The sequence below is a fragment of the Pleurodeles waltl genome, chromosome 9, assembly GCF_031143425.1.
Source record: "Pleurodeles waltl isolate 20211129_DDA chromosome 9, aPleWal1.hap1.20221129, whole genome shotgun sequence".
NCBI lineage: Eukaryota > Metazoa > Chordata > Amphibia > Caudata > Salamandridae > Pleurodeles > Pleurodeles waltl.
The window spans coordinates 634,345,339-634,357,466 of record NC_090448.1 but is presented as its reverse complement, the minus strand read 5'-3'; the positions used below and the strand labels follow the sequence as shown (position 1 = coordinate 634,357,466).

Below are 12,128 nucleotides of genomic sequence, written 5' to 3'. Positions count from 1 at the left end.
TTCCCTAGGTGGCGGCTGAGCTAGAGGCCAAAATCTACAGGTAGTCACTTCGCAAAAAACACCTCTGTTTTCTTCCAAAATTTTGGTGGTGTCCACGTTGCGCTTTGGGGCGTTTCCTGTCGCGGGCGCTAGGCCTACCCACACAAGTGAGGTATCATTTTTATCGGGAGACGTGGGGGAACGCTGGGTGGAAGGAAATTTGTGGCTCCTCTCAGATTCCAGAACTTTCTGCCACAGAAATGTGACGAACATGTGTTTTTTTAGCCAATTTTTGAGCTTTGCAAAGGATTCTGGGTAACAGAACCTGGTCCGAGCCACACAAATCACCCCATCTTGGATTCCCCTAGGTCTCTAGTTTTCAGAAATGCACAGGTTTGGTAGGTTTCTCTAGGTGGCGGCTGAGCTAGAGGCCAAAATCTACAGGTAGGCACTTTGCTAAAAACAGGTCTGTTTTCTGTGATGTGTCCACATTGCGCTTTGGGGTGTTTCCTGTCGCGGGCGCTAGGCCTACCCACACAAGTGAGGTATCATTTTTATCGGGAGACGTGGGGGAACGCTGGGTGGAAGGAAATTTGTGGCTCCTCTCAGATTCCAGAACTTTCTGCCACAGAAATGTGAGGAACATGTGTTTTTTTAGCCAAATTTTGAGGTTTGCAAAGGATTCTGGGTAACAGAACCTGGTCCGAGCCACACAAATCACCCCATCTTGGATTCCCCTAGGTCTCTAGTTTTCAGAAATGCACAGGTTTGGTAGGTTTCCCTAGGTGGCGGCTGAGCTAGAGGCCAAAATCTACAGGTAGGCACTTTGCTAAAAACAGGTCTGTTTTCTGTGATGTGTCCACATTGCGCTTTGGGGTGTTTCCTGTCGCGGGCGCTAGGCCTACCCACACAAGTGAGGTATCATTTTTATCGGGAGACGTGGGGGAACGCTGGGTGGAAGGAAATTTGTGGCTCCTCTCAGATTCCAGAACTTTCTGCCACAGAAATGTGAGGAACATGTGTTTTTTTAGCCAAATTTTGAGGTTTGCAAAGGATTCTGGGTAACAGAACCTGGTCCGAGCCACACAAATCACCCCATCTTGGATTCCCCTAGGTCTCTAGTTTTCAGAAATGCACAGGTTTGGTAGGTTTCCCTAGGTGGCGGCTGAGCTAGAGGCCAAAATCTACAGGTAGGCACTTTGCTAAAAACAGGTCTGTTTTCTGTGATGTGTCCACGTTGCGCTTTGGGGCGTTTCCTGTCGCGGGCGCTAGGCCTACCCACACAAGTGAGGTATCATTTTTATCGGGAGACGTGGGGGAACGCTGGGTGGAAGGACATTTGTGGCTCCTCTCAGATTCCAGCACTTTCTGCCACAGAAATGTGAGGAACATGTGTTTTTTTAGCCAATTTTTGAGCTTTGCAAAGGATTCTGGGTAACAGAACCTGGTCCGAGCCACACAAATCACCCCATCTTGGATTCCCCTAGGTCTCTAGTTTTCAGAAATGCACAGGTTTGGTAGGTTTCCCTAGGTGGCGGCTGAGCTAGAGGCCAAAATCTACAGGTAGGCACTTTGCTAAAAACAGGTCTGTTTTCTGTGATGTGTCCACATTGCGCTTTGGGGTGTTTCCTGTCGCGGGCGCTAGGCCTACCCACACAAGTGAGGTATCATTTTTATCGGGAGACGTGGGGGAACGCTGGGTGGAAGGAAATTTGTGGCTCCTCTCAGATTCCAGAACTTTCTGCCACAGAAATGTGAGGAACATGTGTTTTTTTAGCCAAATTTTGAGGTTTGCAAAGGATTCTGGGTAACAGAACCTGGTCCGAGCCACACAAATCACCCCATCTTGGATTCCCCTAGGTCTCTAGTTTTCAGAAATGCACAGGTTTGGTAGGTTTCCCTAGGTGGCGGCTGAGCTAGAGGCCAAAATCTACAGGTAGGCACTTTGCTAAAAACAGGTCTGTTTTCTGTGATGTGTCCACGTTGCGCTTTGGTGCGTTTCCTGTCGCGGGCGCTAGGCCTACCCACACAAGTGAGGTATCATTTTTATCGGGAGACTTGGGGGAACATAGAATAGCAAAACAAGTGTTATTGCCCCTTTCTTTCTCTACATTTTTCCCTTCCAAATGTAAGACAGTGTGTAAAAAAGACGTCTATTTGAGAAATGCCCTGTAATTCACATGCTAGTATGGGCACCCCGGAATTCAGAGATGTGCAAATAACCACTGCTTCTCAACACCTTATCTTGTGCCCATTTTGGAAATACAAAGGTTTTCTTGATAGCTATTTTTTATTCTTTATATTTCAGCAAATGAATTGCTGTATACCCGGCATAGAATGAAAACCCACTGCAGGGTGCAGGTCATTTATTGGCTCTGGGTACCTAGAGTTCTTGATGAACCTACAAGCCCTATATATCCCCGCAACCAGAAGAGTCCAGCAGACGTAACGGTATATTGCTTTCGAAAATCTGACATTGCAGGAAAAAGTTACAGAGTAAAACTTAGAGAAAAATTGATGTTTTTTTCACCTCAATTTCAATATTTTTCTTTTTCAGTTGCTATTTTCTGTAGGAAACCCTTGTAGGATCTACACAAATTACCCCTTGCTGAATTCAGAATTTTGTCTACTTTTCAGAAATGTTGCGGTTTATGGGATCCAGCGTTGGTTTCATGCCCATTTCTGTCACTGACTGGAAGGAGGCTGAAAGCACAAAAAATCGTAAAAATGGGGTATGTCCCAGTAAAATGCCAAAATTGGGTTGAAAAATTGGGTTTTCTGATTCAAGTCTGCCTGTTCCTGAAAGCTGGGAAGCTGGTGATTTTATCACCGCAAACCCTTTGTTGATGCCCTTTTCAGGGAAAAAACCACAAGCCTTCTTCTGCAGCCCATTTTTCCAAATTTTTTTAAAAAAATGAAATTTTCACTGTTTTTTGGCTAATTTCTTGGCCTCCTTCTGGGGAACCCACAAAGTCTGGGTACCTCTAGAATCCCTAGGATGTTGGAAAAAAAGGACACAAATTTGGCATGGGTAGCTTATGTGAACAAAAAGTTATGAGGGCCTAAGCGCGAACTGCTCCAAATAGCCAAAAAAAGGCTCGGCACAGGAGGGGGAAAAGGCCTGGCAGCGAAGGGGTTAAAAAACAGCGCAAACTGCAACACGTGGGGAGCAAAAGCACACAGCCATTTGAGATTATTTTGCTGCGACCCAAGTAGAAAATCTACTCGAGAAGCAGCCCTATGACCATGACCACTCCTGTAACCACTCACTTTAGGAAATTGCGACGGAAGGATTTCTAGCAACTGGAAATCGTGCTTGGGGATATCAAATCTTGGTCCACAGCTTGCTTGCTGTAGTCTAGCTTTGTTACTGCTGTCATTGCATTACTTGAATGGGAGAAAAATTCTCCCATGAGGTGACTAGCAGAATTTGTCCAGACCTCCGCATTAAAAGAGTAGCATAGAGTCATAAAATTCCTCTAAGTATGTGAGCGCAGTTCCTCTTGGGCCTATTTTAATTCCCATAGGATTTGTTTTTCTTCAGTACAGAAAAAACACAGCAAAACGGAATTCCACAAAATTCATCCTGAAGATAACACTTTGCTCAAGAAAGTATCTTTGTTGTTTTGGTGTAAATCAACTCTGTAGTTTTTAAGAAATTCACATTTAAAAAAGCTTGCTTTTGGCCTAAAGAGGTAAAATGCTAGAGGCATCGGGACATTAATTTGAAGATTTCCGAAAGCTTGGGTTCCCAAGGTCTTTGAACCCCAAATGTTTTTAAAGTGCTCAAATCTGATTACTTTTCTTCCATTGATGATTTGGGATCATTAATACAAAGTGGGATTCGCAAAATCAAAGCAATTAGGGTGAAAGGTCGCAACATCGGGAAAAAATGCATGAGCAGCCATTACAGGAAGTGTCGACTCTGACTCCCTCGTCCTGAAAAAACTGTCAAGGACACAACCCGCACCCTAGACCAGAGATGGGGGGTACAACAAAGAGACACCTCCAGGGTCAAAAATTGAAAAACGTTGATTTTTCTGCAGGGCTCGCAGTTACCATCGCAGGATTTGCAGTCCCACATATGGCTCCCGTTTCCTCAGACTCCAGCTGGGAACTTCGAGCCAGGTTCAGCCTTCAATGGCATGAGACAGAGCACCCTGGCAGGCTCAACTGACCCACTCTGACATATTGTTGAATTCGTTGGTTTGGTTCCAGAACCGTGGATCTGACACAGCTCTGTGAAGCTTGCCCTGTCTCACAGAACTTGGGCCAGATGTAGCAAGGCTTTTACGCCTTGCAAACAGCGAAAATCGTTGTTTGCGAGGCGCAAAACCCACATCGCGATGCCCATTCCCATCTTGCGAGTCGGTAACCTGGTTACCGACTCGCAAGATGGGACTGCGAGTCGCAAATAGGAAGGGGTGTTCCCCTTCCTATTTGCGAGTCGCAGCACGATGTAAGATTGCTTTGTGACCGCGAACGCGGTCGCAGAGCAATCGCAGTTACCACCAGTGTGACACTGGTGGTAACCCATTCGCAAAAGGGAGGGGTCCCGAATGGCCTTGAAAAAAAAATTTCAAAGCAGGCAGTGGTCCTATGGACACTGCCTGCTCTGAAAAAAATGAAACTGACACGTTTCATTTTTTCGTTTGTAATGCAACTCGTTTTCCTTTAAGGAAAATGGGCTGCATTACAAAAAAAATAAAAAAAACTGCTTTATTTAAAAGCAGGCACAGACATGGTGGTCTGCTGTCTCCAGCAGGCCACCATCCCTGTGAGTGCTGCGACTCGCAAGGGGGTCGCAAATTGCGACCCACCTCATTAATATTATTGAGGTGGGCCTTTGCGACCCCCTTGCGACTCGCAGATGGTTTCAGGGACACCATCCTGCATCCAGCATTGCGACTCGCAAATTGTGAGTCGCTCAGACTCGCAATTTGTGAGTCGCAATGCCGGAGTTTCCTACATCTGGCCCCAAATGTTAAATCTTGCTCAGGGCCTTGCTAGGGGCCGCCAATCTGATTTTGTGATCCTCGACCCTCATGCTTCTGACGGTTGAGCCCAGGTGACTGTTTGGTGTAGCATATGATAACAAAAACTAACTCACAGAAAGTTCCAAACGTTAAATTGATGTTATAGTTAACTGGTTATAACGCCTTAACATATGTTTAAAAAACTCAGAAATTCACCTAAAACAACAAAAGTGCAGTTAAAAACACTGAAAATCGCAAGTTATGCTTAGGATCAGTGATCACACAGTGGTGTGCGAATTATGGTTTGCGTGGCTATTGTGTGAGCTTATATTTGTTTTTCTTTAATGTTTGTATGTTCACTTCTTACTGGGTCTATTATGTGTAGAGGGCCTCGCTGTAGGTCCTTGGGAACAGTATTCTCCAAGCTTCTACAGAGCAATCTAGCTCCTGTTTTTGAGTGGGCAGGTAGGAAGCTCCAGGCGTAGTTTTCAATATTGGATTACTTACATTATCACATTTCATGTTCTCCAGCAATCACTTGTTTAACGTATTTCTCTGCTCTGATCTTTTGTCAAGATTGCGAGTACTCGGAATTAGGCTAAAAGCTGCTAGCAAGTGTTTGATAAGAAAATAAGGCTGTAATCCAACGGCCATAGTCCTTTATCCTTTGTTAATGAGATCAATGAATTTGGCTAATTTTATTTTACATTAACAAAGAAAATACGAACTTGTAACTTTGAGAATTTGATGGATGTACCCAGCATTCCATGATATGTAGTAAGTCTGTTATTTGCACATGTCTTTGTCGTAATCATAATGTAAGAGCCTCTTGCTGTAGGCACTCACCACCTCATTGCTGGCATACAAAGGTTCACACCCCCTAAGCGGATCTCTGTTCATCTGCTCCTCTGACTGAACTGTTCCGAGCAGTGAGCCACCTCACTCCTTATAGATTGTTTGACATTATACTGTGAATGTCCTTTCTTTAAGCCATCCATACATTATAGTTTGATTCCTAATTACGTCGACATCTAAGGCACTCAGCTTCCATCAAAGTTTGATAGACCGAATGATGACCCATTAAGAAACTAATGCTGAAACAAGGTTGGCACACACTGCTAATGAAATCTATCTGGATCCATCCATCTACTGGCTAGCAACATTGTATATGCAGGAATACTATCTATCAAATTCCTGTGGACTCATTTCTAGTCTATTTCTCCTACTCACTGGACTTTGATCACTGATCATTTTGTGAGCACCTATGAGCACCTTCTTCCCTTATTTCTCTATTTGTGAAGCAGTAAATGTTACATTATTGCAAAGAATGTGTTCTTCTCGTTTTTATTAATTATTGTACAATAAATTTGTTTGGCACATTAGCTGTGTCTCAATTTGCCTAGTGTGTTGCCACATTAGACATTTGTCGTCTTTTAATGTGTTAATTGCCCCCTGGTTCCAGGTGGTGTTTATAAAGGGAATTCTCCTCTCTTCACATCATTATAAGCGACTGCAACAGAAATTCAAAATAAAATCTGACCGTCCAAATATAAACTCTGATCTCTAATTGTAATAACGTATGCCGTATTAAACCCATTCTCATGTTCTGTTAAAGGCACAGCTACTACTCCCCTTCTGTCTTAGGACCGGTGGTCTGCTAGTTCAAGGTTTATCCAATGTAGGAGTTCACATTCGTCCTTAAAAGTATTTCTAAATCTAAATCTCATTAGGAACTTAAATTCAGGATCAGATGATGATAAACTGTCCTCCTAGAATTCTCCAAGTTCCCCCGGACCTGAATGCGACCTCCCTGGAAATATTCTTCAATTAAATATTGTCTACAGGAGCATTTCCTCAATCTTGGAAGGAGGCAATAGTCTTCCCCCTCCTAAAAAAAGCTTAATGGGGACCCTGAGGACCTTAAAAATCTGCGCCTAATTTCTCTGTTGCTGGCACAAGCAAAAATTCTAGAAAAATATTTAAACCAAGAACTGGCTAGGTTGGTAACTGTCCCTGATTTACTGGATGCCTTCAGAGAATGGATTTCCCTGTGCTCATAGCACTGAGTCGGCTTTGGTCTCCGCTGCAGATTCCGTAGGTTGTCAGGTGGATCAGAGAGGTGCTGCTATTTTGGTAATGTTGGATCTGTCAATGGCATTTGACACATTATCCCCATCCCACTTGGTGCAGAGAGTGCATCAGGCAGGGGTGAGGGATATGACTCTGGACCTCTTAAGGTCATTTTTGGCAAGTAGGACTCATACAGTCAGCTACGGCAGCTTGTGGGCAGAACCATTCCAGCTTCCCTGCGGGGTCCCATAGGGGTCCTCCCTCAGTCCTACCCTTTTAAACATGTATGTTGTCCCTCTAGTTAGACTGGTGAGGTCAGATCTCTGGTGGCCTTAGATGTGTGCCCATTAACTTCCCCAGTGGCCTCAGCTAAAAACTTAGCAGTCATCTTTGACAACCTTCTCACCTTTGACACTCAGGTTAATAAAATCTTAAGTTTCTGCTTTTACATCATTGAAATTCAGAAAAAGGTTTACCACTCATTCCGGCAGAGCTGACCGTGCCAGTGGTCATCGATTTAATAACATTGCTCCTTGATTATTGCAATGCCGTATATTTAAGCCCTCACCCAACAGACTGCAGATCATTTAGAATGCTGCTGCTCGCTTGGTTCTAAATGTTCCAAAACAAATCTCAGTGAGGAAAGCCTTGCCCTCCCTACTGACTTAGAAACCATGTGATATATAAGGCGCTCTGCGTGGTATTTTTGGCTCATCATTACCAAAGGTGGTGCCGCTGAGAACAGCTTTACACTGGAGCACCCCAAAAAGGCAACTTAGATCATCCTTTCTTAGGAAGGTGACCATTCCAGGATTTCTGATGCCAGATAGGGAGGTCACTCCTTTTCAGTAGCTGCTGCTAAACTGTGGAGCACTCTGCCCACTCACATTACGAGTCTGGACTCTTTCCAGAAGCAATTGAAAACTTGGATCTTCTCCCTCCCGTGATGGCAGCTCTTTGGGTAATAGCATGTGTTTCTCACCTTGGCGATGTCAGCACTTTGCCGCCTTCTTTATAAATTCCTTTTCCATTCTATTTTTCCATTCCATTCCTAAAGGTAAAGGTGCTTCTGAAGTTATTTTGTGAAACATGTTCTGTGCTTTATCTCCTCACTCCCTTTTTATTTGCAATAAAAACACTTTCACCTCACAGGTGTATGTTGTCAGAGTTCATGTTGACAATATACAGGTCTGCCAGAGGGTGACCAGTTGGACTGCTCAAGACTTCTAATTCTTCAGCAGCTTAATGTGGATTTGAGTTCCTTAAGCTGGTTCCCTAAGCTTCATGCAGAAAAACGGCAATTTGGCATTCCATACCAACTGACTGCAAGACACAGGACTGACAGCCAAACAGCAGGACAAACCCACAGAAAACCTGGTCTTCTCCTAAGAAGCACGGAGGGCTGGAGGAAATCAAATCATTGGAGCAAGGTTAGTTTATGTATGCTATGCTAGATGTACGTATATAACACACATTCAGCCATTAATGTGGCCTCACAGGTCTATGAGGTCAGCAACTTCTCGCAATGATGTGGACAATTCCAACAAAGAGCAGATTCTGGTTGGGTTTATGAGCTATAGTGTATTTGTGGTTCTGTTTTAAATAATTGCATTTTAGTTAGCGTCACATCAGTAGGTTATGGACTTTAGTGTGAGCAGTGGAGATCTTTCTTAAACATATGTGATCTTTGGCTTGTAAATTGACCAGGCATGAGTGTATTGACTCGTGTTAGTAGTGGTGTTATGGAGCCAAGATGACTGTTCACTGGCCTCTCTGGGCTGTGTTGAGTGATTGTAGGCTCTTCTGTGAGTTGGGGTAAGAAATGCTAGGAACAGTGTATGTTGTTCCAGGCACAATGATACTCCACAACTTCACATATCTTACTCCGTTAGGTGAATGTAAGATGGTCTGTCAACATGCTGTGTTGGATGGTTCCTAAGTTGGTTATTAATGTAAAGGGCTGTTAAGAAATACCCAGCAATGCTACACATCCGTACTGTGCAAGGTGCTTTGTCAGTGTTCTCCTCCCCAACTGTAGCATTGTTGAATTTTAAATATACAGCCTACTGATGTCAAAGTGCATTTTCAGGGACTTTATTGGAAACAAACTAGCAGACCTGACTTGATAGAATGAAATGTATATTCCCATACAACCCAGTCAGAGGAAAATCACTCTTTTTGAGTGCATAGCTGTTCTGGCATTTAAGAGGGCCATGGCAGAAAGTGGAATCCACAGGATATTGAACAGACCTAACCTCATGTTATGCAATATACTGCTCCAAAAAGGTACTAAGACCCTGATTTATACTTTTATACAATTGTATTTTGTAAGCTTGCGCCGCTTTTGCGTCAATAAATGACGGTAATGCGGGGCAAAAAAAGTATAAATCAGGGCCTTGGTCCATAATGTGAGGTGACTCCACAGGCAACAAACCAGGGAACGCATTTTGTATCCTTCTACCCAGCAATAACAGAAGGGTCTGATGAGGGCACTGATGTTTTCATCCTAGAAATCTCTAGGAATAGGCTAGTAATGAGATTTGGTTGTCTCCCTTTTGTTTCCAGGTCCCTTTGGCGTGCTCTTTAGCCTCCCAGTGCATGATTTCTTTGTGAAGCTAAGTGCACTGTCAGATTGGAATCTTCATTCAAAGGAAGGAGGTTTTACCATAAAGGGCAGAACCCAAATTAGTTCCAGCAGGTTAGAGTTTGAGCTACCAGTGACACATCTACGCACAGTGACTGTGGCCTGGAGTCAAGGCCAAGATCCACATATCCTATACAGGGACATGGGCTGTCTGCCTGTCTCCCGTATCCTGTGTTATTTTGTGACTGGCATGGACTGTTTGGAATACACAAAATGCAAAGAACAGTTTCACCTGAAACTGGTTTCCATGGAGGTGTGGCACACACAAAGAGAAATACACTTTAAGTTAATTGGTTCCCCCACCAACGTTTGGGGCTAACTATGACATTGACTGGCGAGATGGTTTGCACCAACTGACCCACGCCATGGATATAAGATGGACCATGTAATACATGTTGGGCCTGATTGACGAAGGTAAACTGAGCTTTAGAGTAAGTTTACAGCAACAATGACTGCCCATGCTGCGGGAAGCCGCTGGCACTATATAGCACGTGTCTTTTGTCCTGGCCCCTGGGTGTCATTGGTGCTGTTTCCCTGGACACATTTGCCTCACCTTTCCTTTGGAGTCCTGCTGGGGTGGGACTACGTCCCTCAGCTTCCCATTGCTGGAGGACGGGCCAAGACTAATGGTATGCGCTACATAGCGCTGGTGGTTTCCTGCAACGTGGGAAGTCTTCGTTGGTGTTTCCCTCCTCGCATTTGCCTTACTTTTCATTCGAAGTCCTGGTGGTATGGGACTATGTCCCCCAGCTTCTCATTGCTACAGGAGGGGTCAGGACTAAAGGCATGCACTGTATAGTGCCGGCGGGTTCCTGCAGCTCGGGGAGTTATTGTTGCTGTTTCCCTACTCACCTTTGCCTCACCTTTCATTCAGAGTCTTGCTGGGATGGGACTACATCTTCCAGCTTCCTATTGTTGCACGAGCGGCCAAAGCTAAAGGGACATTTTATATAGCGACTGGTAGCTTCCCCCAGCGCGGAGTGTCATTGATGCTGTTTTCCTGCTCGCATTTGCTTTACCTTTCATTCAGAGTCCTGCTGGGGTGGGACCATGTCCTATGTAGAGAGCCATGCAGGCTCTGCAATTCTTTGTTACCCCGCGAGGTCGCGAGGGCGGGCGTTCGCCCCAGTTATTACATAAAGGTCAGAAATATCGGGTAGGCAGTTCCGGAGCAACCATCACAATGTTGAGTCCCTCTGTGCCTCTGCGTGTAAACTTACAGTGGCGACGAGGTGGGATCGGCACTATGACGAGAAAAAAAATATATACTTATATAACCAAACCGCGACGAACACTGTGCGGAGCCAGCGAGGAGTGTGTGCACTGCGTGTCTGCTCACCTGTCCTCTGAGGAGCACGCGTGATTTGCGGTTCGTGAGCAGATGGACGACAGCTGTCAGGCCCGGCATCGGCTCTCCAGCTGAATGGTGGGCATCGCACCATTAAGGTCAGGCGAGGTGCGTGGGTGGAAGGACGCTCATCGGTCGTGTGCAGACAGCCGTCATGGAGGTGGCAAGCAGCCCGACCATGCTGAATCCACGGCCCAGAGCACGAGGACCCAGAAAGCAGGCTTTAATAGTGCCTGCATCATCAATACAAAATAAAAAAACAAACAAGACAAAAGAACATCGTGCAAATGGCACCGGTGTGCACACCAGGTGAGGGACTACCCACAGTCTACCAGAAGGCCACAGTCTCTCGCTGTGGGCTGCAGGTGCTATACTAGGCTGCAGGAACAACAAAAAAAATAGGAAAGAAGAGGAGAAGAGTCCGATAGACGTGTACCGTAACGTATCTCAAGGTGCAAGAGGCTTCACCCTGAGAGTGTGTAGCGGGTGAGGGACCAGTGAAATGTATTCTCAAGGGCACGACCCCACTAAAAGAGAAGAACAAGAAACAATGAGTGATGCAGAGCAACACCCCACGACTGCTCCTGCAGGAGCACACTCGTCGGTGGCTGCACTGCCCCCATTCAGCCAGCTAGCAGACCCGGCGACAGCAGCACCGAGGTGGCGCCTTTGGCTTGTGCGACTAGAGATCTACTTTTGAGCAACGAGGGAAAGAGATGGGGCGGTTCGCAGGTCACTGATGCTGCACATGGGAGGTGACGAACTTCACGAGTTGTTCGCCTCACTACCCGACACGGGGGACCCAGTAGATTTCGATGCTGCAGTGATTGTACTGAACAAACAATTTGACCCGCAACTTAATCCCGATTACGAACGATTTAAACTGCGCCAGGCCCAGCAGACGGAAACGTAGTCAACATGTTCTATGCCAGACTGCGAAAACTTGCCAGAACGTGCATAGGTCTCAACCAGCATGAACAAATACGGGCACAAATCATCCAAGGGTGCCGTTCAAACATGCTGCGCAAACTAATAATGTGGCAGCCTGGGATATCCCTCAACGAGATCCTCATTCTAGCACACTCGCATGAACTTTCCGCAGTTCGGGCGA

At 45.4% G+C, this 12,128-nt stretch overlaps 1 long non-coding RNA gene across 1 annotated transcript in view; it reads right to left on the bottom strand.

Moving 5' to 3' along the window:
* Positions 1–11,257, bottom strand: part of LOC138258688 (uncharacterized) — a 125,576-nt gene extending 114,319 nt beyond the window's left edge. Inside the window, exon 1 of the long non-coding RNA XR_011198502.1 lies at positions 11,009–11,257. This is a non-coding gene — a long non-coding RNA (uncharacterized lncRNA). The remainder of the gene's footprint in view (positions 1–11,008) is intronic.
* Positions 11,258–12,128: the final 871 nt, after the last annotated feature.